General features: G+C 35.6%; 1 pseudogene; it reads left to right on the top strand.

Annotated features, from left to right (window-relative positions):
• The first annotated feature begins 6,420 nt into the window (after window positions 1-6,420).
• On the top strand, window positions 6,421-11,232 carry LOC126584414 (uncharacterized; annotated as a pseudogene).
• Window positions 11,233-11,477: the final 245 nt, after the last annotated feature.

Raw genomic sequence — 11,477 nt, 5'->3', positions numbered from 1 at the left:
CATCTTGTGTTTGCTTTCCTATCTCTATCCATTTATATACTTATCCACACTAATGACCGGAGCAATCTAGCGAAGATCACAAAAAGCGACCGTTTTCGTTACCTAGGATCTATCTTGCAAGAGAACGGAGAATTAGATGGAGATCTCAACCATAGAATACGAGCTGGATGGAAAGAGTGCATCCGGCGTGTTGTGTGACCGTCGTAGGCCACTGAAGCTCAAGGGAAAATTTTATAGGACGGCAATAAGGCCAGCGATGTTGTATGGCAGAGAATGTTGGGTGGTGAAGCATCAACACGTACACAAAATGGGTGTAGCGGAGATGAGGATGCTTCGTGGGATGTGTGGGCACACGAGAAAGGATAAGATTGGGAATGAGGATATCCGAGGTAAAGTAGGAGTAGCCGAAATTGTAGGAAAGATGAGAGAAAATCGGCTCTGGTGATTTGGACATGTGCAAAGAAGGCCGACTGACGCTCCGGTTCGAAGATGTGACTACGGGACAGAGGTTCAGGGCCGAAGGGGTAGAGGAAAACCTAGGAAAACCTTGGAAGAGACTCTAAGAAAAGACTTAGAGTACTTGGATCTAACGGAGGGCATGACACAAAACCGAGCGCAATGGCGTTCTAGGATTCATATAGCCGACCCCACTTAGTGGGAAAAGGCTTTGTTGTTGTTGTTGTTGTTGTAGCCTTACCTTTTTTCCGGTCTACATCTCTGCAGTCTAACGATTAATTACCATATCATTTGGTTTATAACCATATGTAACTTTTTATTCACAAATCCAGACAAAATGGCACGATCGAAAAAGAAACTAGTCTTTCAAAACTCCTTTATGAAAATCATCAATAAGAATGCAAGTGACCCTTTACCATAGTAGTGGAAAGATGTTGAGTCATTGCATGACATCGTAAGTTCAAACTTTGCTTGCGACTAATCTAACATCTAATATGATAAAATTTATAGTTTGACCAAAAAAAAAAAAAAAAAAATCATCAATAAGAAACTAGAAAGGGTATATACTGCATTATGAAGGATCCGAGTAATAACTAATAACATGAATGAAATATGTACAAGGGAAAATGTACCGTACGTTAGCACGTCATGATCACAAACTCAAGCGTCAATACCCTCAGACAAAAACATCTCAGAAAGCCAATTAGGACCGTCCTCAATCTAAACTTGAAAATCTAACTAGAAACAAAATAGTGAGAGCAAAAAAAAAAAAAAAAATGTTATTTGCACTCTTTTTCAATCAACTAAATAAAACGAGAATAAAAAAAAAAATTGTTAGTAAGTTCCAAACATAGAAAATTTGAAGTGTGAAAATCCTTATTTTTCTTAAGAGCATCCAATCCATTTTCCAATTAATCATATGCATTTCATGTTTCATTATTTTCCACCTACAACGAACGAACATGGACACATGTATACGACAGGACACGATACGTGGATACGTCAAATTTCTAAAAACAAAGACACAATACGGAAATTTATATGAAATACATATTTAAAATATATTTTTTAAAGAACAATATAAAATTAATTACCCAAATTTAAATTTATATAATTCAAACTCTCCAAAAGAAGTTGTAAAAAAAAAAAAAAAAAAAAAAAAAAAAAAAAAAACTTTCAAAAAGAAAGGATGCTCATGGTCGTGGTAGTGGTGTAGATTTGATGGGCTATATGTAGTTTTGGGCTTTAGTCCCATTTAAGACCTTTCACCAAGATCTTAGTCATCTTCTTTGCGAAGCCTCCTTCTACCAAATCGCATCATCTCCATGCAACACCTTCTACTAGATCGCGTGATTTCTGTGCGCCGTCTCCTTCCATTAGCCCTAGCCTTAGTCCTGGGCAACGTGGGACCTATTTAAATAAATAACAAATTTAGAATTCTAGCTTCTAGCTTTCACCACTAAAACCCTATAATAATTGGATGCTCATTGAATCATTTATAAAGAGTGGAAAACAAAAAATTGGAAGAGCACCATAAAATCAAACCTACAAAATTGTTATAAACTAGAAAATAAAAAAAAATTCTACTAACGAAAGGTGTTTCTATCTTCTTAGTAGCAATTTCACGAATAGAAAACTAGATTTTAATTGTTACGTAAAATGAAGTTTAGACAAATGTCTTATACAAGATTAAAAATTGATTTTAGTCTGTAGACTCTATTTAATGTCACCATGCGTATTCAATGTGTTGTTTTTTTTATTTAAAATTTTTATAGTGTCCATGAATTAAATTTTAGGAAAAAGATTGTAATTTTTAATACTCGTTTGAAATTCCAATGAATTAGCTTTTATTTGTGAACATTTTCCATCACCAATTTATGGTAAATATGTTATATAAGAAAATATTTTGGTAGAGGCTTTTCGATACACTTATGTTTTTGCATATTTTCTTATGTGCCACTAATACATTACAATATATTTACGTGCAGACATTTCGATACACTAGTTTAGTAATATGATCAGGTACAGACATTTCGGTACACTAGTTTAGTATAATATATTTAGATGCGGACATTTCAATACACAAGTTTAGTATAATATGTTTAGGTACAAACTTTTTGGTGCACTTATTTTTTTGCATATATTTTCTTATGTGCCACTAATTTATTACTCTATATTTAGGCATAGATATTTTGGTACATTAGTTTAGTAAAATATATTATGTTATGGAAGTTTAAGTACACTAATTAGAGGAAGTTAAATAAAATTAATGAAATAAAATGTGTATAATAATAAATTTAAAATTAACATGGAGACATTCAATAAGATATCTATTAAATATTAAAACAAAATATAATATAAATTTGAATTAAGTATGCATTAAATAATTAAAATCAATATATAATCTAAATTTTTATTAAATTTTAATATTCTTCAAGTTCAAAAACCCTATTTACGAATCTTTTTTTCCCATATTGTTTTCAAATTGTTGTAAAAATTGTGGGAATGTATGCCCACATGCTTTAGCTAATAGTCAAGAAGGCTTGAGAATAGTTGTGTTGTTGTTGATATGTGAGGTTTTTCAAAAGACAATCATTTCAATTTTTGTAAACCTTCACAGATGTGGCTCTATATAAAGAGCACTCCATGTGTAATCACAATACACAGCAAAAGAAAAGAAGTGAAAACAATAATATCAGTATCCCTCTCTTCCTCTATTTATCTGCAATCTTTTTGTGTTAGAGTTATGAAACTAAACAGTATGATAAATTGCACTGCTTCGCTCCTATCCCTAGTAAAGGTTACCTCTCTAACTTTTGCCTATTTATAACACATTATCAGCACGACTCTATAACCCTAACCAGTTCTCATTTCCCTTTGCCTAAAAAAAAAAAAAAGCTTCCTCCAAGGATTTGATTGTTCTTCTTCCTCCCCTGCCTCACCTACTTGATGTACCTTCTCCAATATCTGCTAGCACTGTACCTATTCCTAGTTCTCAATATAACAATCCCCTATCTTGAACTACATATTTAATCTTAACTGCATTTTCAAGTGGTGCGGTATAATCGCCCACCCTACTCTGTATATTTAATTTTCCTGCTCTTGAGTGGTGTGGTATAATCGCCCATCCTATGCTATATTGTTTCAATGAGAGTGGTGCGGGACAATCGCATTCCTCATTAATTATGTAAATCTTGAGCCTGAAGTTTCGAGTGCTTATCATTTTGGCCTGAAGATCAAAATGAAACAAATTTGTAAGAACCAGAAGTTCTAACAATACATTCCTCCAGAATACATATTATTGCAAGTTCTTACACATCTCTTTTTTTTTTTTTTTTTTTTTTTTTTTTTCAGAAAAGGAAGATGGCAAACTTGGCAAACTTGGCAAAGCTTGATTTTGTTGCCCTAAATATTACTGGGAATAACTACCTTAATTGGGTAGTGGATACCAAGATCCATCTGGAGGCAGGAAATCTTAAAGAAACCATCAAAGAGGAAAACAATGGATCCTCTCAAGATCAGGTGAAGGCCATGATTTTTATCCGTCGCCACCTTGATGAACGATTGAAGAGAGAGTACCTAACAGTTGAAGGTCCATTAGCCATCTAGAAGGCATTGAGAAATAGATACAATCACCAGAAAACGGTGATTCTTCCAAGGGCTCGTTATGAGTGGACACACCTGAGGATCCAAGATTTCAAGTCGGTTGCTGAGTACAACTCTGCAGTGTTTAGAATTAGCTCCCAAATGAAGCTTTGTGGGAAAACCATCATTGAGGAAGATATGTTGGAAAAGACTTTCGACACCTTTCATGCCTCCAATGTGCTACTGCAACAGCAGTATAGAGAGCGAGGTTTTTGATGGACACAGAATTATTACATTTATTACCCTTATATTTATATTTATTAGTGCTTGATTCTGATTATTTGGAGTAAATTACTTTAGTTTTGTAATTTATAAGGATTATGAGGCTTATTGATAAAAGTGGAATTTAACATGGTCTTAATACATCCTATATGTTTTAGTCTTCCTAATTACATTGGCTTCATCCATTTAATTAAATGTTATTTTATTCTTAGGTTGAAGACCAATAGGTGGGGTGATTCTTTTTTACTTATGTGGCCCAAAAACCAAATTCCAGTCAGTGGCTTTTAAGTGAGGCTGTGGAGATGATTTAAAAATAAGAATCTCAACTTGAATTGGATTCCTATTTTTTAGAGAACTTGGAACAGAGAGGCACGGATAAAAAGGAGGAAGAGCAGCAGAACAAGGAGACTCCGACTCCTTGGCTTTCTGGCGTGAAACAAAGAAGGCAACAGCAGAGCACGAGCAATTCGGTTCTTTCCAAGTTTTATTTTATGCACATTTTCCATAGGACTACGATGAATTCTTCGTTCATGGGGTTCTATACTCTTAGCTAAGGCTAAGAGGAAGCCCTAATTATGATTACTCTAGTTATTTGATTGTTTAATTCGTGAATTTCATATTGATGATTAGTTTTCATTCACTAGTAGAATTGCAATTTTCATATTTGGTTCTTTGTGCTTGACCATAGCCTAGGATTTTGATATTGAAATTATTTGCATATTAATTATTTCTGACCATGAATTGGATTCTATCGATGCTTTGTGAATGAGAATCATGAACTTATATTTTGATCCGACCGTAGACAAATATTGGTTTGTGTGGCTTCCTAGAAAATTAGCTATTTGTTTGACGTGACCAAGTTGATAAGTGGTTAATTTGTTTCTCATTGTGCTTAATTGGATTTCTACATGTTTGTGTATACCGGACCATAGATATAGAGACTGTAGAAATAGTTGAGTTTAAGCCTGACCACTGTAAAATTCACAACTATTTGGGAAATTATTGGCATGTGTACCTGACCACGGACATATGCACGGAAGTTGTTTTCATTAATTTGATAATTCATGAGTTGACAATTGGATATTAGGGTATGACAATTAGTGGTGGAATCAAAGCCTTAGTGTTTTCTTACATTTGTTCTCAATCATATTTCTGTTTAATCATTGCTAATTTTAATTAATCTTCGATACAAACCCAATCTTTATTTCAATTTGTTAAGTAATAGTTATAGGATTAAATTGTTAAATCAACTCTGTTCGATTCGATATCGTATTTACATATTTCCACTACAACTGATTCGTGCACTTGCAAGTAAATTTTGTTTGAATTAATCTATTTAATAGGTTAGTTTAAATTCACATCAAGCTTTTGGCGCTGTTGCTGCCGGGGATTACTTTTTCTAATTTAAACTTTAATTGTTGCTTATCATAGTTAGTTTAGAATTTTATTTGTTAGTGATTTTTCTTTTCTGCTTTCTTCTATGTGTTCTTCTTTCTTAAGTTTTGTTTGTTTTTTTAGGTACTGTTCAGTTTTGTTCTATTCTGGTAGATGCAAGGACGTCGATCACTCAATCTAGCACTTTATCCTATTGATCATGAACTTGAGCGGACTTTATGAAACCAGTAACGGAAATATTTATCTCAAGGAGAGGTGTTTGAAACTCCACCAACTTCTGAAAAAGAATCAGAGATGGCCGCACAAGATCGGGAAATTATGTCGGTTAGAAGGCTGATGAGGGAGTCTTTTAACCCCTAGGACTTGGATCAGCCCTCGTGCATTGCATTCCAACCTAATATTGATGGAACTTGTATGTTATCTCCTCAGCTGCTCAATATCCTTCGTCACTTCAATGGAGAATCTCTAAAAGAAGATCTTTATGCACACATTCAAGAGTTCTTTGACATATGCAAAACGCAGTACATTAGGGGACTTTGTGCCGATGAGATTAAATTTATTTTATTCCCTTTTTCTTTAAAAGAGGATGCCAAAAAGTGGTTGCGTTCATTACCTGCTAATTCCATCACTGCTTAGGGACAATTGGCTAAAAAGTTCATAAAGAAGTTTTTCCCTGCACACAAGAATCCTTCGTTCAAAGAGATGGCGATTCATTCCATCAGGCGTGGGTATCACTTTAATAAATTGTTTGTCAATTGTCCTAATCATAATCTACCTGGGGATGAACAGGTACAAGCATTTTATGAGGGATTAAATGATCCGAATAAAGCCATTGTGGATTTTGCTTGCAAAGGTATGCTAATGAAGATGAGTCATGAGAAAGCAATTGAAATGTACGAGGAACTTGCAGAGAATTCACAGCAATTTAATATAAGGGGATGCCAGGCAAAAAGAAGTGCATATGTAATAAGTTCTAATGATGGTCTGCAAGTGGAGATGGCTTCCATGAACAAGAATATTGAAGCACTAATTAAGACCTTATCACCTAAAAGTTCTCAATAAGTTCTCAAATCTGATATATGTGCAATCTGTTCAGAAAATGATCATGTTATTTTGTTGGACAAGGATGGTATTCTTCGAAGCACAATCCGTACTCAAATATATATAATCCAAGATGGAGGGATCACCCTAATTTCAGTTATGCAAATCAGCGGAATATATTGAATCTTACCCAAGGTAATGTAAAGCCTCAAAGGATTGCAACTGGTTTTTCTGAATCTAAGTCTCTGGAGGATAGTATAGCTGCCCTTGCACAAAGTCAACTTGCATTCAACAAAGCACTCAAACTTTCCAGCAACAAACTTAGGCTTCTATTCAGATTACTCAAGCTTCACTTAAGAAGCTAGAAACTCAAGTAGGATAGCTCACTGATGCAATAAGTGAGAGGCAAAATGGTAAGTTTCCAAGCCAGCCGGTGACCAATCCAAAGGGCCATGAATAAGTTAATTCAATTATATCTCTTTGAAGTGGTAAACAAGTAAATAACGTGGTGGTCGTGTCTAAGAGTGATGAAAATTTTGATTCTCAAGACAACGATGATGAGAGGGGTGAAAAACATTGATCTTACAATCAAATGACTTCTAAAAGTGCACAATCCATTCTTCAAACAAATCTGATCTATCCATATCTCATGTGCCTAAAGTTCCGTTTCCTCAAAGATTGACATCATCCAAGAAGAATTCAAATTACAAAGAGATTTTGGAGTTATTCAAACAAGTGCAGATTTCTATTCCTTTGTTAGATGCAATTGATCAAGTCCCAGCGTATGCTAAATTTCTCAAGGAGCTTTGTACGCCGAAACGTAAGTCAAATGTTCATAAGAAAGTATTTCTTGCTAGACGGGTTAGTTCGGTAATCACTAGAAAATTCTCTCGGAAATATAAAGATCCTGGTTGCCTTACTGTCACATGTACTATTGGTGATCATACTTTCGAAAAGGCGTTGCTTGATCTAGGAGCAAGTGTCAACCTGTTGCCTTATTTTGTTTTTCTGCTTGGTGATCTGAAACCAACCTCCATTGCACTGCAACTTGCAGATAGATCGATAAAAAATCTCCGTGGAATTGTCGAGGATGTGTTGGTACAAGTTGGAAAGTTCACTTTTGATGCTGATTTTGTTATTTTAGACACATAACTTGTCCAAAATCCCAACAATGAAATTCCTGTTATTCTTGGGCGGTCGTTCTTGGCTACTGCGGATGCTATTGTTCATTGTAGAAGTGGATTGTTGACGCTAGGAGTTGGTGATATCAAGGCTGAATTCAACATATTTAAAGCAAGCCGACAAGGTCTTGATTCTCTTGATTCGTTAACTGTTTATATGATTGAAAGATTCACTCATGATTCATTTTTGCAAACATCTTCGGATGACCCTCTTAAGACATGCTTGACTCATTTTGGCATGGACTTTGATCAAGACAACAAGGTTAACATGATCAATGGAATTCTTGATGTTACCCCTATTATGAATGTTAATAAGTGGAAACCTCAATTTGAACCACTTCCTCCTTCCAAGTCAAAATTAGTTCCATCGATTGAGAAACCACTAGCGCTTGAGCTCAAGCAATTACCATTTAATATGAAGTATGCATTTTTGGGCCCTTCTAAGTCTCTACCAGTCATCATTGCTTCTGATTTGACAAGTATGCAAGAAAATCAATTGATGGAAGTTCTAACAAAACATAAGACGAGTTTGGGATGGACCATTGCGGATATAAAAGGTATTAGCCTTAGTATGTGTATGCACCGCATTCATCTTAAGGAGAATTCCAAGCCTATCTTCCAACCACAAAAAATATTAAATCCACATATGAAAGAGGTTGTTCGAGATGAGGTATTGAAATTATTGGATGTTGGTGTTATCTATCCCATCTCAGACAGCACATGGGTTAGTCCAGTTTAAATTGTCCCTAAAAGGTCTAGAATTATAGTGGTGAATAATGATAAAGAAGAGCTTGTTCCTACCCGAATGACCACTGGTTGGTATGTTTGCACTGATTATAGAAAAATTAATGATGACACCAGAAAAGACCATTTTCCTCTCCCGGTCATTGATCAAATGCTCGAGCGTTTGGCTAGTCATTGCCATTATTGTTTCTTAGATGGTTACTCTGGATATAATCAATTTACCATTGCTCCCGAGGACCAAGAGAAAACTACATTTACTTGTCCTTATCATACGTTTGCTTATTGAAGAATGCCATTTGGGTTGTGCAATGCTCCAACTACATTTCAACGGTGCATGATGAGTATATTTTCTTATATGGTTGAGCGTTTTTTTAGAGGTTTTCATGGATGACTTCTCTATTTTTGGGTCTTCATTTGATGAGTGTTTATATCATTTATCTCTTGTTCTTGAAAGATGTGAGGCGACCAATGTAGTATTAAACTGGGAAAAGTGCCATTTCATGGTTACTCGAGGAATTGTTCTTGGCCATGTGATTTCCAGTAAAGGTATTGAAGTAGACAAAGCAAAGGTTGATTTGATTGCTGGCCTTCCTCATTTGAAATCGGTAAAAGCTATTCGATCGTTTCTAGGCCACGAGGGATTTTGATAGAGGTTTATCAGAGATTTTACCAAACTTTCTCGACCTTTCTGCAATTTACTTGCCAAGGGCACTGTGTTTATCTTTGATGATGCTTGTATGGGGGCTTTCATTAAGCTTAACCATCTATTGACGTCTGCACCAATTATTTACCCTCCGTATTGGTCTCAGCCTTTCGAACTTATGTGCGATGCATCCGATTTTGTTGTTGGTGCTGTTTTAGGACAATGGTTAAACAAGCTTCCATCAGTCATTTATTATGCCAGTCGAAGTTTGAACGATGCTCAAATTAATTACTCTACTACAGAGAAAACGTTGTTGGTTGTGGTCTTTGCATTAGATAAGTTTTGTTCATATCTAATTGGTTCCAAAGTCATAATTTACATTGATTATTCCGCCTTGAAGCATATAATGTCCAAGAAAGATGCAAAACCTCGTTTGATCCGCTGGGTGTTGTTGTTACAAGAATTCAACCTTGAAATAGAGACAAGAAGGGTTCCGAAAATGTCGTTGCAGATCATTTGTCTCGAATTATTACAGACCATGTTGACGATCAAGTTTCATTGAATGAATCTTTTCCGGACGAGCAATTATTTTCAATTTCACAGTTACCTTGGTACGTTGATATCGTTAACTATCTTGCAACTGGTGCAATTCCTGGTAATTGGAATAAGCAAGATCGATCTAAGTTTTTATCAGAGGTTAAGCACTTCTTTTGGGATGACCCTTATCTTTTCAAGTATTGTTTTGACCAAGTAATTCAAAGATGCATTCTTGATCATAAGGTTCAGAGCATTCTCTCTTTCTTCTATAGTCATGCATGTGGTGGGCATTTTGGTGCCAAAAAGACAGCTGCAAAAGTTCTTCAATTGGGTTTCTATTGGGCTACTACTTTTCGTGATTCACATGTATATTGCTCTTCATGTGACCGTTGTCAACGAATGGGAAATATATCTCATCAGAACATGATGCCCTTAAGTAATATTCTTGTTGTCGAATTATTTAATGTGTCGGGTATTGATTTTATGTGCCCATTTCCTCCATCCATTGGCAATCTCTACATTTTAGTGGCTGTCAATTATGTGTCAAAATGGGTTGAGGCGGTTACGACCAAAACAAATGATCATGCTGTTGTGGTTCGGTTCCTTAAAGCTAATATTTTCTCTCGGTTTGGCACTCCTCGAGCTATAATTAGTGATGGTGGTACTCATTTATGCAATAAGCCATTCGAATCATTGATGAAGAAGTATTCAATAACTCATAAGGTTGCCACACCTTATCATCCTCAAACCAGCGTCCAGGTTGAAGTTTCTAATCGCGAGATTAAACAAATCTTAGAGAAAACTGTTCGTCCAGATTGTAAGGATTGGACTCCAAGGATGGATGATGCACTTTGGGCTTATCGAACCGCTTTCAAAACTCTTATTGGCATGTCTCCGTATAAGCTTGTTTATGGGAAAGCTTGCCACCTACCCGTTGAGTTAGAACATTGTGCATATTGGGCTATCAAAACCTTCAACTTTGACATGAAAAAGGTTGGTTCTCAGAGGCAGTTACAACTTAGTGAATTGGAAGAGCTTCGTAATGATTCATATGAAAATGCTAAGATTTACAAAGAGAGGACTAAGTTGTACCATGACAAATCTATTCTTCGCAAGTCTTTCACACCTGATCAAAAAGTGTTATTGTATAATTCTCGCTTGCGTCTTTTTCCAAAGAAATTACGTTCTCGGTGGTATGGACCTTTCATTATGCTAAAGGTGTTTGAACATGGAGCAGTGGAGATTAAAAATCCTACCGATGGTACTATTTTCAAAGTCAATGGTCAGAGATTAAAGCCATACTTCGAACCTCCAACCAAGCTTGCCTCTGTCAAAATTCTCTTAACTGATCCATTTTATATGAAGTGATTCCTTGTCATGTCAAGCTGAAGACAGTAAAATTAGCACTATTGGGAGGTAACCCAATTTCTTTTCATTAGTTTTCTTTCTTTAAGTTTTATTTTTTGTTAGTTTTTCCATTAGATTGCTTCGCTGCTGCTACTTATTTGCTCGTTGATGTTTGTTCTGTTTGCAGGTCTGGCTCTCTATTCCAATTCGACAAAGGAAATTCGAACAAAGTGGTGTATTGCAGCATGTTTGCTTGCAGTTTGGAT

The sequence above is a fragment of the Malus sylvestris genome, chromosome 10 (genome assembly GCF_916048215.2).
Source record: "Malus sylvestris chromosome 10, drMalSylv7.2, whole genome shotgun sequence".
Taxonomy (NCBI): domain Eukaryota; kingdom Viridiplantae; phylum Streptophyta; class Magnoliopsida; order Rosales; family Rosaceae; genus Malus; species Malus sylvestris.
Note: the sequence above shows the minus strand (reverse complement) of the source record. Positions and strands in the feature narration are given on the sequence as shown.